Raw genomic sequence first — 18,213 nt, forward strand, 5'->3', positions numbered from 1 at the left:
CTGGCTTCCTTCAGGTATAAGCGCTTGGTTAAGATCAAGATTTTAAATATTATCAGTGATTGTTATTGAAATTTTGCTATGTGTGCTTGTATTTCAACTTTTCATGCTACTGCTAATGCAGATATGCTACAGAAAATCAAGCAGCAATATGGTCACTCAATAGATTGAAATGATAAAAAGAACCTATTCACCTGAAACTGTAGGTAACTTGATAAAATCCACAAACAAGGGAAATGTCTAGCAGTCATTTTCTACTTCCTTGTTACTCAAATGTGGCTTACTTAAGACATTGAGTTACATTTTATAACTTATATCATTTTTTCCTCAGAACATCCAAGTAAATAAGAAAGTCCCACTTTACAGCTGAGCAAATTAGAGTGCCAAACAACACTTACAAAGTCTCATAATTTATAAATAAACTAGAGGCCCAATGCATGGATTCATGTGCTGGTGGGGTCCCTTGGCCTGGCCTGCAGGGACTGGGCTGAAACCGGATCTCTGACATCCCCTGAGGGGTCCCAGATTGCGAGAGGCCACAGGCCAGGCCAAGGGACCCCACTGGTGCACAATCGGGGCCAGGGAGGGACCAAGGGAGGTTGGCTAACTGGGAAGGGACCAAGGAAGGGCTCCAGGGTGTGTCTGGCCTGTTTTGCCCAGTCCCAATCGGCTGAACCCCAGCAGCAAGCTAACCTAACAGTCAGAGCGCCTGCCTCCTGGTGGTCAGTATGCGTCATAGTGACTGGTCGAATGGTCAAACGAATGGTTGGACACTTAGCATATTAGGCTTTCATTGTATAGGACAGGGGTCCTCAAACTTTTTAAACAGGGGGCTTTTTCACTGTCCCTCAGACTGTTGTAGGGCCAGACTATAGTTTAAAAAAAAAAAACTATGAACAAATTCCTATGCACACAGCTGCGGCAAAAACACCCGGCAGGCCGGATAAATGTTTTCGGAGGGCTGCATGTGGCCTGTGGGCAGTAGTTTGAGGACTCCTGGTATAGGATGATTCATCTGGGATTGGAACCCTGGTAGGTTTTCTCTAAAATCTATTGTGTTATATTACTTGTCAAAACAATGCATTAAGGTAAAATTTTTAATTATATAAAATTTTAAGGTAAATGTATTCATATAAATAGGTTTAGAATAGAAACATGGATATTTTAACATGAGAAATATTTTCATCTTCAATATTGATGCTTATGTAAAGTTTAATGACATACAAATTTAAACCAAGAGTCAGTATATGTAACCCTATCAGCTGTTTAAGTGTGAGCCATACGAAGAAATGCATTTTGATGGATTTTGGTATCTTATATTCTATTAGCAATTTTTAAAAAATAATGATGGCCATGACCTATTTCTTAACCCACTAATGGGTTGTGATTCACAGTTTGAAAAACACTCATTTAGACAATAATGAAACAGCCATGCCTACTATTCTGAGCAACTCAACTATTTTGAGCAATCAAAAACCTGATAATGACTTTTTTTTAGCTCCTAAGTATAATTGGTTTTGCCAATTATTAAGTTCAACTGAAAGAAAAAGACAAAACAACCTAAAGCTCATACTCAAGAAGGTTGTAGTCAGGTTTCACTCTTCTTGTCTAGGAGGCAGGCAGTGGCATCCCCTCACAAGCGTTGCTCCCGCAAGCAATTTTTCTCCCCACTCAACCTTCTGTAGCCAGCTAGGATCCCAGATCTTTTTTCTACTTGCACCTCAACACCAGATCTTAACCAAGTTTCCAATTTCTATCCAGTGGAAATAAGAGTTACAAAATGGGGGAGGGAGGCAGTGCTAGAACATTTGATAAAAACCCACAGAAAAAAATGACAGTAAATACATTGGCTCCTAAACACAGTTTCAGGCCACTATGACAGCAATAGACGTCATGAATATTATATAATAGCTACTATACGGAATTATAGACATAAATATGAATCAATCTCATTAGCTTGTTTTGCTTAATATTTTGATAAACTTGCTATAAATATTCTTTAAACTTTTCATGAAGGCAAAACAAAAACTAGCTGTTATTAAAAAATTTTTTTATTAAAACTTCCAAATAATAGCCCTGCCCAGGTGGCTCAGTTACTTGGAGCAGCATGCTGTACACCAAAAATGTTACAGGTTTGATTCCCATTGAGGCACATACTTAGGTTGTGGATTTAGCTCCCGATCAGGGAGTGTAGAGGAGGCAACCAGGCAATCAATGGGTATGTCTCTCTCACATTGATATTTCTCTCTCCCTTCCTCTCTCTGTAAAGATCAGTGAAAAGATGTCCTCAGGTGAGGATTTAAAAAAAAATAACTTCCAAATAACAAAATAGCATATACTGAAAAATAAATGATGGCTGATTCAGTCTAACACATTTTTTAAAAAAATTATCTTTATTGTTGAAAGTATTACAGTTGTCCCCCCTTTTTGTCCCCTTTAACCCCCTTCACCCCACATCCCTGAGACCTTCAGCACACTATTGCCTGACTTTTTTTTCCCCACTATTTCAAGTCACTTTGTCATATTCTGGATTTCTTCTTTTTACTAAATGTAAACCGCAACCATTATCCTATATAATAAAAGGCTAATATGCAAATCGACCAAACGTAGAATGACTGGTCACTATGATGTGCACTGACCACCAGGGGCCAGGCGCCCAAAGCAGGAGCTGCCCCTGATGGTCAGTATGCTCCCACAATGGGAGCACCGCTCAGCCAGAAGCCCTGAGCCAGGCTCACGGCTGGTGAGCACAGTTGTGTTGGTGGGAGCCTCTCCTGCCTCCAAGGCAGCGCTAAGGATGCCCAACTGATGACTTAGGCCCAATCCCACAGGGACATCACCCAAGGGCTCCCAGACTGCAAGAGGGTGCAGGCCAGGCTGAGGGACCCCCACCCCTACGAGTGCAGGAATTTCATGCACCCGAACTCTAGTTGGGAGATAAATGGAGATACTGGAGATAGTTCTGGTTGGTTGTTTATCCAATAAAGACACTTTTATTGTTCTCCTTCACAACTATATCTTACCAAAATTGCTCTTTAGGGTATAAAATAAAGTATGACTAATGATAAATTATTAATACTTTATTACTCACTTTATCAATTTTACTGTTTTTTTAAATTATTATTTTATTCTATTTGTAAATTGTGGGTATTATGTTTAAAAATATATTTATATAAATACTAAACTATTTTAGAGAGAATGATTCTGACAACTGTGTCCTGAAAAATAGTACAGAGTAATAATGCTATATTTGCTTTCAACATATAACTGTACTTAATAAAGAGCTGGCATAGACCATGAGAATCATAGAAATAAGAGAACACTAAAGGCTTTCTGTAACTCCATGAATTTATTGCACTGAAAGCTACATACCTGTACACATGGCAAAGATTACTTTCTAGGATATGAAAAGGAAGTGAACCTCCATTTCACAAACAGTAAATTTTCCCAAGTGCAATACCAAAAAAAATATTATCAGTCTGTCCTTCCCTAAAATGATTTTTCAAAGAAGAAAAAATAGACAAATAGAGGCTTAACTATAAGAATTTCCTCAAATCTTTATTTGGCCTTGAATTTTTATCTCTCATAAACATCCTCTTCCTGTAGCAAAGTACACACACAAGAAAAAGAAGATTCATTAGCCTCTTAGCCACACAAACCTGACAAAAGTCCCCAAAGAATCCTACATAAAACAAGAGAATAGTTATATAAATCATGCATATAAATAAATGTCTACTCTCATTTCCTATTCCAGGAAGCCTTGTTGACTGAGGTTCCAGATGAAGAAAAGAGGCATAAAAATCCCTTTCCACATGGCAATATCTATTGCTATTAATAGAAAGAGAATTACCAACTCATTTAATGGAGATGATCTAGTTTTATTTGTTAGGGAATATATACTCATTATTTTTACTCAGGGGATATGACACCTTCTGGTGTTGGCAGCTGCCAGATTATGTTAGCACCTGCCTATAGTAGTTAGTGAATTGGAGAAATATTGAGGACTTTATGAACACCTGTGATTGTTATCACTGTCCTTAGACACGTACTCAAAACTTCCTCAAATCCATGGCAAACCAAAGTAAAATGTATGTAGTGACTTGATTGTTGTTATTTTTATTTTATAAATCTGATTGTTCCGTGTCCTGGCTGGTGTGCTCAGTGATTAGAGTGTTGGCCCACACACCAGAAGGGTCGCTGGTTCAATTCCCAGTCAAGGGAACTCAGGGAGCATGAGGGAGACAACCAGTCGATGTACCTCTCTCACTTTGATGTTTCTCTCTCCCCCTCCCCATCCCCTCCCCTCCCCCCTCCCCCTTCCCCTCCCCCTCCCCTTCCCCCTCTCCCTTTCCCTCTCCCTCTCCCTTTCCCTCTCCCCTGCCTTCCATTCTCACTGAAAAGCAATGGGAAAAAATATCCTCTGGTGAGGATTAACAAAAAAATAATAAAATAAAAATAAATCTGAATGCTTAGAGGTTCTTTTCTTAGCTCTTGGGGACGATTTTTAAAAAATAAACTTTAGGAGTGGGGGGAAACCCGTGGAGCTTCAGGAGCTTCGGCACGGGGAGGTGGTGGCCTGTGGAGTACCCCACCACCATCCAGGTCCTGAGACGCAGTGACCCCCGCCTGTCTGCCACCGTTCCCCAGAATGGACCGTGGCGGCCTCCTGCCCTTCCAGCTGTGGTGCCCTCGGCCCTTTTGCACCTACTCACAGAACCAGCCCCGCCCCCCTTCCATAGCCCCCAAGCCCGCAACCTGTTCTGAGTTGGGCAGCCGGGCTGAGCCAGACCATGGGCCTGCCCCCTCTGAGAACACACCTCCCGCCTGGGCCACAGACGCCCCTTCCTCCCAGCCCGCCCCTCTCCTCTCAGCAGCTGCTGTTGGTGCCGAGGGTCGAGTCCTGCTGGACACGTGGTATGTGATCAAGCCTGGGAATACAAAGGAGAAGGTGGCCTTCTTTGTGGCCCACCAGCGTGGTGGCGGCAGCCGGGCCAGCGCCATGAAGGTCAAGGGGCACTGGGGCAGTGACAGCTCCAAGGCCAAGCGGAGGAGGCGCTGTGTTGAGCCTAGAAAGCTCCGCTGGACCCTGGGGGCTGCGAGGGGCCCCCTGCTGCTCAGAGGACCCCAGCCGCGGCCAGTGAGGCCGTGGACCTGCTCTCTGTGGCTGAGATGGTGGCCCTGGTGGAAGCGCGGGCTGCCCTGGCCCTGCAGAACTAGCCACACCCGGCACCCCAGCGCCTGTGGTCTTTGTGTCAGCAGAGCAGGGTGGTTCTGCCAAGGGGCTGGGGTCTGAACAGTCTGGTGGCAGGACTGCAGCCGTGTGGCTGGGGCAGTGGCTCATTTCGCAGCCCAGCGGAACAACCCTCCAGCCAAGGCCTCGGCAAGGAGGAGAGGCCTGGGACAGGCCCCAGGGAGGGACGCATCGCCTTCCGTATCTCCCATGGCCCAGAGCCCCGTGCACCAGACGGCAGCCTGCCCAACTCGAGTGGGGCCCGCAGGCTGTGCCTTCCACGGGCAGCCCAGGACCCAGGGCCCAGCCAAGGCCACGACTACCTGTGACCTGTAGCAGCTCTTCAGCCTCTCTTCGGATGCCTTCCCTAGCAATGTGGAGTTCCTTCTGGCCGGGGCAGATGAAGCCAGCGAGGGGAGGCCCCAGCCCCTGCCGGCCCGAGGACACTCCCCAGGCACCGCCCCCCTCCCCCGCCACCCCCTGCCCGGGACTGTGGAGCATGGGCTTCGGCATGGATGTGGTGGTGACAGGCGTAGTGGACGAGTGCATCCTCTTTGGCAAGGATGGTACCAAGAATGGGAAGGAGGAGACAGTGTGCCTGACGGTCAGTCCTAAGGAGCCACCCCCACCTGCCATCTCTTCTTCCTCCCGGGCCTCCCTGAGCAGACTCGCCGGCCACTGCACCAGGCCCAGATGACAATGAGGGCACAGCAGACACCTCCGTGTGCCGCCTGTCCCGGCACGTGTCACAGGACTTTCTGGAAATCCTCTTCAAGATCCAGAGGCTGCTGGAGCCGCGGCAGGACATGCTTCTGCTTCCCAAGCACGTGCTGGTAAAAATCTTCAGCTCCTGCCCACCCGGGCCCTGGCCGCCCTCAAGATCACCTGCCACCACTTCAAGGGCCTCATCGAAGCGTTAGGTGTTTGGGCCACAGACTTGCGCTGGAGCCGAGACCCCCCTCTATCGCCGTGACCCTTGTAAGCAGTGCCGAAAGGGATACCAGAAGGGCGAGAAGGGCGATGTGTCACTCTGCCACTGGCGCCCTAAGCCCTACCACCATGACCTACCTTAGGGACGCTCCTACTGGATGTGCTGCCCTGAAATGGGCCTGGTGGGGGCGGGGGCCAGGCTGGCCAGGAGGAGAGGAGGTGAAGCCAGGGGAGGCGGGGAGCCCACCATGCCCGCCCCTCTCCGTGGGTGCTGAGTGCCAGGACTTGGTCACTAGCCCTACCCCAGTGTACATCCCCCTCCAGACTGAGCTGGGGTTCAGGGGGATGACCTGAGAAAGCACTCTGGTTGACTGACCCCTCTTGGTTTTCTATTCTTAAGACCCAGGGCCAGGGACCCTTGGGGAGGGTGGTTTTTACTAGCATCTCTAGTTTCTTCTCCATTCAGCCCTAGCACCCTTCTTGCCAATCTACACCCCAGGGACCCACCAGCAGGGAGCAGACGGCAGCTAATTTTGATACTACTTAAGGGTTCCCCCATCCTGGCCCCCTTCTGCTCCCTCCTAGCCACCCCCATTCTCTGTCTCTGGAGCTGTGTTCTCTCTCCCAAGAGGCTGCAGCACCCAAGGCTGCTACCTCTCCTAACCTGTGCCAGGGCTTACCTCCTCTTCAGGAATTCAGAGCCTTCGATCACAGATCAAATTGGGTACGTTTCATGGCAGCCTGCTATTTCTATAAGTTTTCCCCATTAAAACAATAAAAATCAGTTTTCTCCTTAACCTCAAGCTACTAGTCTCTCTGCTTCCACCAAAGGGGAAGAAAAAAGAAATTTGAATTATAAAAATTTCCCTCCTCCCATTATTTAAGCCAGTTACCATCACCACAGTTTTAAAAAAAAAATCTGTGAAGCCCTTTGCCTCGCTCTTGACAGCCTGGAGTGGGGGGGCCAGTCGGCAGGGACTGTGGGTCTGAATTTAGTTGTTTTTCTTCTGCTCTGGGTACTTGTTCAGGCTTTAGGGTCTCCACCCTAGCCACATATGTTTCTTTAGAAAAAGCCTTTGGTTAACTGAGACCTTGATTTGATTTTTCAGGCAATTGGGTCTGGGGTGTTTTTGTTTGTTGTGTTTGGGTTTTGTTTATTTGTTGTTGTTCTTGTTTTTTCATCCCTGTGGTTCTGGAAGCCTCTGGCGTGTGGCATCTGACCAATTTTGAATTGGTCCTTTCTATAAAGTCCATATTTATAAAAAAATAAATAAACTTTATTTTTAGAATCGTTGATTTACGAAATTATGAAAAAAAACAGAGTTCCTTTATACCCCACACACAGACTCCCCTATTACTAACATCTTACATTAGAATGGTACATTTGTTATAATTAATTAATCAATATGGAACAATTTTATCGATTTAATATCAAGCCTGTGGATGAAAGGGGCCACATGCTAACCTGACAAGTTCTGGGAAGCCCTGTATGTAACCACAAGGATGGTCTGAAATTAAAACTTTAACTAAAAGCAGTTATGGTGGGTAGTCACATCCTAGGCCAGTCTCTTCCCTAACAAGGTCAATCCTTAGCTTAACTGAGCCTATTGTCTTTTTGCAGGTAAGATAACATATCCTTGAAATGTCAGGGTAACTTGAAAGTCCCTTTTTTTTTTTTTTAACTTCTCAGGGCACAATCAAATGCCCTGGGCGCAGGGCAGATCCCAAATTCCTTCTTTGTTATTGTTATCAGGTTAATTGTTGACTGCTAACTATCCCTTACCCACCTAAGTAAAAGAAGTATGTGTCTATCATTTTACTTTTTATCCAATCCCAGAGATCCCCCTTCCTCCCCCCCCCCCTTTGCTTTCTCCTGCCTCCCTAATTTATCACCAATAGATTTAATGTAACCCATTTACATCTCCTCCTTTGATTGCAATGTATAAAAATAGGAGAAAAACCGCCATTCTTTGGAGCATTATCCCAGTCCATTGAGATTCTGCTTCCCGTCAATTGTGGACAGTTTGGCTCAAATAAACTCACGAAAATTCTTTACAGGTTTGAATGTTTTTACATTAACAAACCTGTATTTAGATTTTCTGTTTTCATCTACTGTCATTTTCTCTTCAAAGATCCCATCCAGGATACCACATTACAATTAGTTCTCTTGTCACCTTTGGCTATGACAATGCTTCAGCTCTCTCTCTCTCTCTCTCTCTCTCTCCCTCTCTCTCTCTCTCTCTTTCCTTCCTTCGTTTTTTCTTTCCTTCATTACTTTTTCTTTATTTTGCTGACCTTGACAGTTTTGAGAAATACTGGTCAGATATTTTATAGAATGTCCTCCAATTTGGATATTTTTATTACTGTTATTGGCCTGGGGTTAGGTGCTTTTGGTTGGAAGACCACAGAGGTAAAGTACCATGATCATCGCCTGGCTTAACTAGATTGTCTGGCTTAACATAGTGTTTCTCTGGTTTCTCCACTATAAAGTTAACTATGCTTCTCTCCCTTTCTATACTGTGTGTAACCTTTGTAAGAAAGTCGCTATTAACAGCCCAAATCTAAGGGTGGGGACTTATGCTATGAATCTTTAAAGGTGGAGTATCTACATAAATTATTTAGCATTATTTGGGTGGGAGATTTGTCTATTCTCCCCATTTATTTATTTATTCAATCGTTTATACCATATGAATTCTTGGAGCTTTATTTTAGACTTTGATATATTTTGTTCCTCAAAAAAATTTTGAAATTTCACCCATTGGGTGCCCTTTCCATTGGCTCTAGTGTAACTTTCAGTACTCCTCACACCCTTAATGTGGTTTTCTTTTGCTTTTATTCACTTTATGTTATGAGAACTTCCTTAGTTTTTTTATACAAAAAGATGTTCCACATCATCTATATATGTTCTGCCCCAGTCTTATAATCAACCATTTCGTCAAGACTTTTTGCTGTTATTGGGGAATGGTCTCAGAAATCAAAATTTGTGTGTGCTAATTGCTACTGGGTGCTATTGGCTATAGGCCAGAGAAAGGAAATATATGCATGTATTCTAATTATTTTATAGATTATTTTATAAATAATAAACTACTAATTATGTTATATATGTTAAACTACTGATGCCTCCATCATAATACTGATTCTAATCTACTAAAGTTTGGATCATTTTAGACTATTCTTTTGTTTACCTCTAAATTCCCACTCAAACAATGAGAAACCTGACTCCCACCATCTACCATCCATTTACTGACTTGTTAAATTCCAGAATACATGTATTGCAGTATTAGAATTGATAACTAGTGGGAAAACTCATCAAGTAAAATACAGTTTTATGTGCAGTTCCTTTTGCCTTTAGTCTTACAAACTCCACTCATTTCCAAAGTTACTTACAGGATAGGGCAAAAGTAGGTTTATAGTTGTTCATATGGAAAATAATGCAATAATTAATAAATAATAATCACAGAAAAAGTTCTGTGTTTTTCATACTCACAGTGGAAACCTACTTTTGCCCCACCCTTTAGGTCAGCAATACATTTATTTACCTTCTTCAGGGAGGTTTTAAAATACATTTATAATACATTTAGATTATTTTGCCACTTTTTGCATTCCATTCTGGAATCCATGCATTAAGGATTACACTTTGCACTATAACAATTGATTAGCTTTTGACAAATGCTTAATGTTTTATATACACCATTACAGTATCATGCAAAAGAGTTTCAGTGTCCTAAAAAACAAAAAAAGTTTCCTGTAATTCACCTTGTGGCAGGATAGTAAGAAGCTAGGAAAATTCCTGAGCAAGTGGAATGGGGAAACTGAAACAATAAAATTAAACAAGGCCAAACAGTTTGGGCAGCTTACAGCCAGCTTGTGAATCGCAAAACTTTATCTCCCCCAACCAAGGACACAGAGCAAATAGTTTATACCTCTTCTCTCTAACCACAGAATACATAGCTTAAATCACCCTGGCCTGGGAAAATAGGGAACAAAGACCCAATTAATGCCATTTGTGCCAACAAAACCTAAGGACAGATGAAGTTTGGGGGACAAATTACAAAAACCCCAAAAGCATTTGGATGGTATATAGATAATGACTAAGGCAGGAGGACGGGAAGGGGAGAAATAGGAAAAAAAAGAGGAAGCTTATCTCACCCATTAAACAAAGAAGTCAGCAGTCTTGGGACTTGTCAAGATAAATCACCAGATGTACTTATAAATTCTGGGAAAAGCCACACAGTGTGAAAGAGGGACTTTGAAATCTAGTCTATCCCTCAGAGAACCTTGGAAACCTATAAGGGGAATATGTATAAAATTCTTGAACCCCCACCAGGCAGTGCACTCAGCCGACCTGACTTGCCCACTTATGCTTTATGCCAAGTGTATTCTTAATAAATTTGCTTACTTTGCTTCAACACTGCCTTCTGTAACTCATGTGAATTCTTCCTAGCAAATTTGACAAGAACCAAGGAGGGAGAGCTGACCTCCCTCTGACTCAGGCAGCAATCCAGTAACAACCTAATCAACACCCCCATAACCCTAGTGCCCAAGGACTTGTTTACCATCTCTATAATTTTGCCTTTTTTAGTATGTCAAAAAATTAGAACCATATATATGTGTAGCTTTTACAGATGGTATATATATATATATATATATATATATATATATATATATATATGAGAAATTTGTGCACTCGGGGGGGGGGAGGGGGGCCCTAAGCCCTGCCTGTGCCCTCTCGCAGTCTGGGACCCCTCGGGAGATAACAACCTGCAGGCCCAATCCCTAGGTGCAGCCCCTGGTCAGGCTCAGAGCAGGGCCAATTGGGGAGTTGGGGCGCCGCCCCCTGTCACACACAGAGCAGGGTGGATCGGGAAGTTGCGATGCCACCCTCAGTCATGCTCAAGGTAGGGCCGATTGGAGGGTTGGGGCACCGCCCCCTGTCACACTCAAGGCAGGGTAGATGGGGAGGTTGCTGCGCCACCCCCTGTCACTCACAGAGCAGGGCCGATTGGGGGGTTGGGGAGCCGCCACTCTCACACTCAGGGCAGGGCCAATGGGGAGGTTATGGCTCTACCCTGTCACACACAGAGCAGGGCCGATCAGGGGGTTGGGGTGCTGCACCCTGTCACACACAGAGCCGCAGGGCGATCAGGGGCTTGGGGAGCTCCTCCCTATCAGGCACAGAGCAGGGCTGATCAGGGGGTTGGGGCGCCTTCCCCTGTCATGAACAGAGCAGGGCGGATAGGGAGGTTGTGGCCCCGCCCCCTGTCACACACAGAGCCACAGGGCCATCAGGGGGTTTGGGCGCTGCCCCCTGTCACACTGATTCCAGTGCCAGGAGGCCTCTCAGCTCCACTGATCCTGGGGCTGGGAGGCCTCGTGGCTCCGCTGATCCCGGTGCTGGGAGGCATATTACCCTTTTACTATATAGGATAGAGGCCTGGTGCATGGGTGGGGGCCGGCTGGTTTGCCCTGAAGGGTGTCCTGGATCAGGGTGGGGATCCCCACTGGGGTGCCTGGCCAGTCTGGGTGAGGGGCTGAGGGCTGTTTTCAGGCTGGCGGGTGACTGAAGCTCCCAACTGCTCCTTTTTTTCTTTTTTTTTTTTATTCTGGGCCAGCTTTAGCTCTGGCTCCAGCTCTGAGGCCTCTGCTGCTGAAAGCAGGTATCTGGTTTGCTTGGGTTCTATAATCGAAACACTGTATCAACTCCAGCTCTGAGATCCCGGCAGGCTGAAAGCAGGTTTCTGGGGTTTTGTTTAGCTTCTATATTTGTAACAATGTTTCAAACTGCAAGCTCAAAGGCCGGCAAGGCAGGTGGGGAACGTTGTTTTCCTCCGTCACGGAAGTAAGCAAGCCTCATGTTAGCTTCAAGCTGCCTAGCTGCCGGCCGTCATCTTGGCTGGCAGTTAATTTGCATATCGCCCTGATTAGCCAATGGGAAGGGTAGCGGATGTAGGGCTAATTACCATGTTTCTCTTTTATTAGATAGGATATACATATATGTTTTTATTGATTTCAGAGAGAGGAAGGGATAGGGAGAGAGAGATGGAAACATCAACAATCAAAGAGAATCATAGATTGGCTGCCTCCTGCATGCCCCCTACTGGGGATCCAGACCACAATCTAGGCAATTGCCCTAACCAGGAATGAACCATGAGCTCCTGGTTCATGGGTCGATGCCACAACCACTGAGTCACACTAGCAAGGCAGATTGGCTTCTTTCACTTAGAAAAATGCATTTAATAGTCATCCATGTCTTTTCATGGCCTGATAGCTCATTTCTTTTATCACTGTAAAATATTCCATGTATCACAGTTGGCAGTCCATTCATCTATTAAAGGACTTCTTTTTTTCTTCTAGTTTTTAGTGATTACGAATAAAGCTACTCTAAGCATGTGTCCAGTTTTATTCATGAACATAAGTTTTTGAATCAATTTGGTAAGTACCTAAGAGTGTAACTGCTGTTCATATGGTAAGATTATGTCTAGTTTTAAAAGAAACTGCCAAATTTTCTTCCCAATTGGCGGTTTCATTTTACATTCTGACCAGGAATGAATGGAAGTTCTTGCTCTACAACTTCTCCCATAGTTGTAAATGTCAGTTGTTGTTTTTTGTGTTATTTTATTTTATTTTATTTTAACCATTCTAATGGGCTTGAAATGATATCTCATTATTCTTAATTTTTAATTCCTTAACAACAAATAATGTGGAGTATCTTTTCATACACGTATTTTCCTTTGCCTATTTCCCTTTCTTGATATGTCTTTATCTGGCATTGGTGATGCCAGGGTCCAACCCCAGCAGGTCCAGGGGTTCCCAAAGGCGTAGACGGAGTCGGCGAAGAAGGAAGGATACGGAGACAGTGTTCAGTTGATCAGCAGCCTAGCCAGGATCTCCAGCCAGGATCTCCAGCCAAGTTCTGGTCTGGATCTCCAGAGAGGTTCTGCTGTTTATTGTCTTGTTACATCCGTATTTATCCCAGTTGATTTTAATCCTGTCAATTTCTATTACAAAGGTTAGGGCGTTTCTTATCTCCATTCCAGGGAGTAAAGATTATGTAGCTTAAGCATGATTGTTTGTAGTGATTAACTACCCGCCTGGCACTTAGTTAAGGAGTTTCATCCCTTCCCTGACTTCAGGGAAAAATTCCTACCTGGGGAAACAACCTTTCTCGGAGAGGTGACCTTGGTTAAAACACACAGCGCTAAGGGGAGCAAACATATTAAGAACAGTATGCTATATACGCCAGGTCCCTTGAAACATATGCTGTGCAGATGTTTCTATCCTGCAGCGACTGTGTCAAGCAACAAGGATGGACCGGCTTCCGGCAGGTATTAGAATAATGGTGATTTGATAGAATGAGTTAGGACATGTTTCCTCTGCTTCTATTTTCTGAAATATATTATGTAAAATTGGTATCATTTCTGTGTTTAATATTTGATAGAATTCACCAGTAAAATTATCTGACCCTGGTGATTATGTTTTTAGAAGGTTTTTAATTATTTGTTTACTTTCTTACTAGATATAGAGCTACTCAGTTGATCTTTCCTCCTTGTGAGTTATAGTTGTATATTTTGAGGAATTTCTTCTCTTCATCTAAATTATCAAATTTGTGGACATAAATCTAATTTATAGTATGCCTTTATTATCATTTTAATATCCATTTATGTCTTCTCTCTGTTTTCTTGGCTAGCCTAACTAGAGATTTACCGATTTATTAATATTTTCAAAGAACTAGTTTTTGTTTACTGGCTTTTTTCTACTATTTGCCTATTTTTAATTTTATTGACTTCTGCTCTGAACTTTATCTATTTTTCTTCTTGTTTTAAGCTTAAACTGCCCTTCTTTCTCTAGAGGTCCTAAAGTAAAAAATACATAATTAATTTTTGAATTGTATTATTTTCTAATACATCCATTTGATGCTATAAATTTCCCTCTCAAAATTGATTTTGCTGCATCTCTCAAATTGTGATGGGGTGTATTTTTGTATTTATTTAGTATATACTTAAATTTTTAGAGAGTTCTTTTTTCCTTCATATGCAAAATAGAAGTGCATTGTTTAACTTTCAAATATTTGGAGATTTACCAGCTATCTTTTGGTAATTGATTTCTGGTTTAATTTTATTGTGGTCTAAAAATACTTTAGAATGTTTCTATTGTTTTAAACATTGTTCAGGTGTGTTTTATGGCCCCAAATATGGTCTATCTTGTTGAATAGTCTATGTCAATTTGAGAAGAATATATATTCTGCTGTTGTTGAATGGAATATTTTATAAATGTGAGGTAAATCCAGCTTATTGATAGTTCTGTTCTTTACTATATCTTTACTATATAGTAAACTATATCTTTACTAATTTTCTGCCTCCTTGATCTATCAATTACTAAAAGAGGGATATAGAATAAAACTATAATAGTGAATTTCTCTCTTTCTCCTTGCAATTTTCTCAGTTTTTGCTTCTGGTATTCTTAGGCTTAAACACATCATTATTGCTGTAAATGCCCCTCTCTTTCCCTGCTAAATTTCTTTGATCTGAATTCTGTTTTGTCTGAAATTAATATAGCTACTCTAGTCTTCTTTTTAATTGTATTATCATGGCATATTTTCTTCATCCCTTTATTCTTAACCTATGGGAGTTTTTGTATATAAAATAGGTTTATTATACATACAATATAGATGATTTTGTTTGTTTTTTAGCCACTCTGATAATCTGTCTTTTCATTGATATATTTAGACCACTCATATTTAAAGTGAGGATTGATATAATAGGATTAATATTAACTATGGTTGTAACTATTGTCTATTTGTTGCCAGACTTTTTTCTCTGCCTTCTCTGGTTTTATATAATTCTATTTTCTCTCTTCTCATTATATATCAATCATGCTTCTTTTAAAAATAATTTTAGTGGTTTCCATAGTGTTACAATAACATTTTAAACAAATAAAAGTTCACCTTCAAATAACACTAGTCTTCTTCACAAGTAGAGAAAATGCCTTATAATAGAGTATTACCAATTCTCCTGTTTTTTATGCTATTTTCTATCATTCATTTCACTTATTTATATTCAGTAATTAACCAATATATTGTGACTATCATTAGTTTAAACATTTATCTTTTAGATCAATGAAATATTTTATATTGCTTTCAATTATTTCCCCAGTGTTCTTACTTTCTTTACGTACATGCAAGTATCCAAGTTAATGACCTATATCAGTTTTCTTATGCCTGAAGAAAAACTTTTACTATTTCTTGCAGAACAGAACTACTGGCAATGGATTCCCTTAGTTTTTGTTTGTTTGAGAAAGTATTTCTTCTTCAATTGTGAAGGAAAATTATGCTGGATATAGTAGATTTCTAGGTTGGTGGGTGTTTTTTCTTTCATTACTTTTAATATTTCACTGTATTCTCTTCTTTGCTGGCATGTTATCAGAAGAGCAAGCTGCTCTAATTCTTATCTTTATTTCTTTACTAGAGGCCTGGTGCACAAACTTCATGCATGAAGGGGGGTTCCCTCAGCCCAGCCTGTGCACACTCCAATCGCGGATCCCACAGGGGATGTCTGACAGCCGGTTTAGGACACCCCTCTCACAATCTGGGACCACTGGCTCCTAACCACTCACCTGCCTGCCTGCCTGATTGCCCCTAACCTCTAGGCCTGCCTGCCTGATCGCCCCTAACTGACCTCCCTTGCAGGCCTGATCTCACCCCCAACTGCCCTCCCCTGCCAGCCTGGTTGCTCCCAACTGCCCTCCCCTGCTGGCCTGATGGTCCCTAACTGCCCTCCCTGCTGGCCTGATCTCACTCCCAACTTTCCTCCCCTGCAGGCCTGATCTCCTCCCCAACTGCCCTCTTCTGTCAGCCAATTTGGTTCTGATTGGTCAGTTTCTATGCCAGTCAGCATCAAAAGCTCCACCTCCTAGGCAGCTATTGGCTCCTCACAGTTGACCCAGATTTGGTTCTGATTGGTCAGTTTCTATGCCAGTCAGTGTCAAAAGCTCCACCTCCTAGGCAGCCATTGGCTCCTTACATTCACCCAGATTTGTTTCTGATTGGTCAGTTTCTATGCTAGTCAGCATCTCTGAGCCTATCAACGGGGCCTGATCAAAAAGGCGGGGCTGGTCAGCAACCCCAGTGGAGGCCTGGAGAGAAATGGAGGCAGCTGCTGCCCAGGCTGGGAGAGAAAGAGAGGCAAGTTCTGATCAATGGCTGCCGCAGAGGCTAGAGATCAGACCCTGCCTCTCTCTCTGCAGGCCTCTCTCCAGGCCTGATCCACAGCCCCCTCCCTAGGCAGTCAGTGCTGGGTCAGGGTGCCCACAGTGGCAACCCAGCACTGACTTCCGGTCTGATTGAGCCTTTAGCCCTTACAACCCTGGATCTTTATTATATAGATAGGTAAGGTATTTTTTTAAATTTTCTTTAGTTCCTTTAGATTTTTTCTTTGATTTTGTTTTTTTGAAGTTTGAATATTTATATTCTTACATGCAGTAATTTTTTGATATTTCTCCTGCTTGGTGTTCTCTGAGTTTCCTGAATCTATTGCTTGGGGTTTGTTATTTATTTTGAAAAGATCTTGGCCATTATTACTTCAAATATTTGTTTTCTATTCCATTCTTTATTTCTTTTCCTTCTGGTATACTGATGACCTATATGTTAAACCTTTTGCAATTGTCCCACAATTCGTAAATATTCATGTTTTGTTTTTCAGTTTTAGAACTTTCTATGGATCCATGCTCATACTCACTGATTTTTTTCCTCAACTGCATTGGGTCGGCTTTTGAAGCAATCAAAGATATCTTTTATTACTAAGATGATTTGATTTCTATCATTTCTTTTTAATTTTTTGTTAGAATTTCTATTTCTGCTTACATTACCCTTTTTTTTCAAAATATATTTTAATTGATTTCAGAGAGGAAAGGAGAGAGAGATGGAAACATCAATGATGAGAGAGAATCCTTGATCAGCTGCCTCCTACACACCCCTTACTGGGGATCAAGCCCACAACTCAGGCATGTACCCTGTCAAGGAATTGAACCATGATGTCCTGGTTCATAAGTCAGTGCTCAACCACTGAACTACACTAGCCAGACCCCATTTCCTCTTGCATGTTGTCTACTTTTTTTTTTTTTACTAAAGTCCCATCTTGGTGTTATTTTAAAATTATATTTATTTTAAATTTTCTGTCTCACATTTGCAACATATTTGTCATATCCGTGTCTTGTTCTGATGTTTACTTTATCTTCTCAGGTTGTGTTTTGTTTTGTTTTTCCTGTATTTTTTGTAATTTTTTGTTGAAACCCAGATATGTTGTATTAGTAATAGGAAGTGAAGTAAATACGCATATAGTGTGAAGATGTATATTAATCTGGCTAGGAGTTGATCTTTCTTAAATGTTGGTTATAAGTTCTAGTGATATAAGTTACAGCAACTTTAAATCCTCAGTGTCCGTATTGTTTCTCTTCTCTTGACTTTGATTTTTTTTTTTTTTTTACAATCAAAAGTTTATTTAGAAAGTCACAGAGATAGAAGCAAGCCATAGAAGAAGTAAGCCAGCTGGGCTCTATGGACTCAGGAAACAAGTTACAGAGGCAAAAGAAGGGATTTTGGAGCTAGGAGAAAGAAAGCAAAGGTACAAACCTTGAAGGAAGAAAAGGGAAAGAGAGGTGTGGGTGTGCTCTAGAGAGAGTGCACCTGGAGAAAGAAAGGTGTTAGGAAAGGCATGGGCATGCTCTAGAAAGAGAGTGCACGAGTGTGCACTGCGTCCTTTGTCTTAAGGGGTTTAATCTGTTTCCAAAGGTGGGTGCCGAAAGATGGTCCATAATTTGCCGGAAGCCGGTCCATCCTTGCTGCTTGACATGGTTGCTGCAGGGAAGAAACATCTGCACAGCATATGTCTTGGGGGAACTGGCATATATGGCATACTGTTCTTGATGTGTTTGCTCCCCTTCTTAGTGCTGTGTGTTTTAACCAAGTTCACCTCTCCAAGAAAGGTTGTTTCCCCAGGTAGGGATTTTTCCCTGATGTTAGGGAGGGAATAAAATCCCTTAACTAAGTGCCAGGCTGGTAG

At 42.5% G+C, this 18,213-nt stretch overlaps 1 pseudogene; it reads left to right on the plus strand.

Moving 5' to 3' along the window:
• The first annotated feature begins 4,645 nt into the window (after positions 1 to 4,645).
• The window catches only part of LOC118653430, a 160,529-nt pseudogene continuing 146,961 nt past the window's right edge, over positions 4,646 to 18,213 (plus strand).

Source organism: Myotis myotis, unplaced genomic scaffold, assembly GCF_014108235.1.
Source record: "Myotis myotis isolate mMyoMyo1 unplaced genomic scaffold, mMyoMyo1.p scaffold_m19_p_4, whole genome shotgun sequence".
NCBI classification, from domain to species: domain Eukaryota; kingdom Metazoa; phylum Chordata; class Mammalia; order Chiroptera; family Vespertilionidae; genus Myotis; species Myotis myotis.